Raw genomic sequence first — 2,299 nt, 5'->3', positions numbered from 1 at the left:
TATGTATAAAAACATCAATTTAAGGGGAACTTAGGGCTTTATGAAGAGAGTGTGTAGGGGAACCAAGAAGGAAATGACTGCTTAGTGTGTCGAATTGGGGAAAACCAGGCTCTGTTTTTGTTTTTGGGGCTTTTTGCACATTTTAGCTTATTAATAAGTACAATAAACAGATAAGTTTCCTTTCATCTCCCCGTTGTACAGATAAGGAACATAAACCAAGCAGGGGTTAAGTAACGTTTACAAGGTCACATAGCAGTAGGGAGCAGAGCCAGAATTCAAATACAGATGGTGCCTGAGTTCATCATATTATTTACTATCTGTTATTACTGCTTCCTGTAGGTGGTGTTCAGTTAAAATGAACTGAATGATTAAATGCCTGGAGGCCTGATAAATACAACTTCAGCAGCAGAATAAGAAACTGAATCCAGAATTCTTGATTACTACCATAAGATTTTATCTTAAGACCTATTGCTTTTGGAGTGATTCACTTTGATGTTCTTCTGATTTATTTATTTTTAAAATTTTCTGACTTAGAGTGTCTTTCCATTGTTATGCGTTGCATCCTTATTTATGAATGAGGAGGGATTTTCTTTTAACCAGTGTTCCATTTATTTATTTTATCTCATTTAGCTCAAGATATTCTAAAAGCTACAAGAGTCTAGGGAGTTATAAATCAGGATGCCAATCTATGATATTTATTTTTATCAAATGTTAACAGCCCTTTCAAAATATTAAAGATGTGCTTTCTTACACTGTTAGAAACATATTTATAAATGGGAAATTTTCATAATACTTTGGTCTCTGTCTACAAGAAAATAGTGTATGTGAGCACATATGCATTATTTTGCTTTCTGTATAAATATATTGTTTTCTACAGTAATTCCATAAGACAATTTTCCATTTTGAATCAACTTAGGTCTTATGTACAGAATAATTTATTATGTACTGAACCTAATTAATTTAATATTAATGGATATCAGTTCTGTAGACACAAACACACACTCAAAACTTTCACCCCTCACCCCAACCCCATAAACACCTGCCCTAATGCTGTTGTTATACACCAATTCCTTACTTAATTGGCTCTGGGGAATCAAAGCTCAGAAGAAGACAGTACTTGAAGTTCTCATGAGTTAAGAACAGAATACAGCCCTAAAGTATCGATCGATATGCTAGGTAGAAATTAGGACTAAATAGAAGCGATTCAAAGTTTCCCTTTTAACCAGAAGATCCCCCAAAGTACTAAGACCAAGCTCAGAGCTCCCTAAAGTTGCCTATGCTCTCCAGATGCCAAATGGCAGGCAAGTTAGTATTTCAGTGTCCACATCAGGTGACAGACGTCCCAAGATCTCTGTTCAGCAATTTCAGTACACAATCAGAGAAATCTCAGCTATCGACTTCTTCCTTTGTTTGTATCTTTAAAAAATATGCTAATTCACCAGAAAACAACCAGTGCATAACTAAAACAATGAATGATAAAAGATACATTCTAAAAGTTATCATTAATTATTATGTAAGAATAAGGGAAAAAATTTTAATTTGTTGAAAAGGGTTAGGATATACCCAGACTCAATAAATCTTACTAAATTGCAACAATCACAATAGCAACAATATAAATATGGAAGAGAAAACCATGAGGAACATTCTGTTTGAAATTATAGCAAGAAATATAATTTCTAGTGTGAAGATATCTTAAGAAATAAAACAGAATTATAAATTAGTAATATTATAATACAGTCTGACATTAGTAATATTAAGAGTGCTATAGATGCTCAGTTGATTTTGAATTAATTTAATATATGCATAATATATGTGTATTATACATATTTTATATTTCATATACTCCCAAAATTATGGAGCCAAGGCTCTTGAAATTCAAGTCCAAAGATAAATCATAGAAGATTAACCCTATAGCACAGAAGAACAGTTAAACAAGCATATGCCAGTTTCAATGTTGTTGGTTTTTTTTTTTACTTTTTAAAAACAACCCATAAAAGTTTTTGTTACTTTAGATAAATATTCTGACATAAGTATTCTCTTAATCATTCCTATTTGTTCTGGCCCTGTTTTACTCTCCTTTTTTCTTTTAAAGTCATGCATTAAAAAGCTATTTATATAGTTTTCTCAGGTGTTAATAATTCCCTCAATTGACATCAATGTGCATTTAGAATCTAGTTATAAGCTTTCTTGTTTAGATTGTCAGTTTCACCCATCCTCCCATGAACAAGACAGTATAAAAAAACAGACCTATCAGAAAAGCAAATTGTGATCTTCTCAGTGTTTTCAATTTTACTCAATA

The sequence above is a fragment of the Saccopteryx leptura genome, chromosome 5 (assembly GCF_036850995.1).
Source record: "Saccopteryx leptura isolate mSacLep1 chromosome 5, mSacLep1_pri_phased_curated, whole genome shotgun sequence".
Taxonomy (NCBI): Eukaryota; Metazoa; Chordata; class Mammalia; order Chiroptera; family Emballonuridae; genus Saccopteryx; species Saccopteryx leptura.
Note: the sequence above shows the minus strand (reverse complement) of the source record.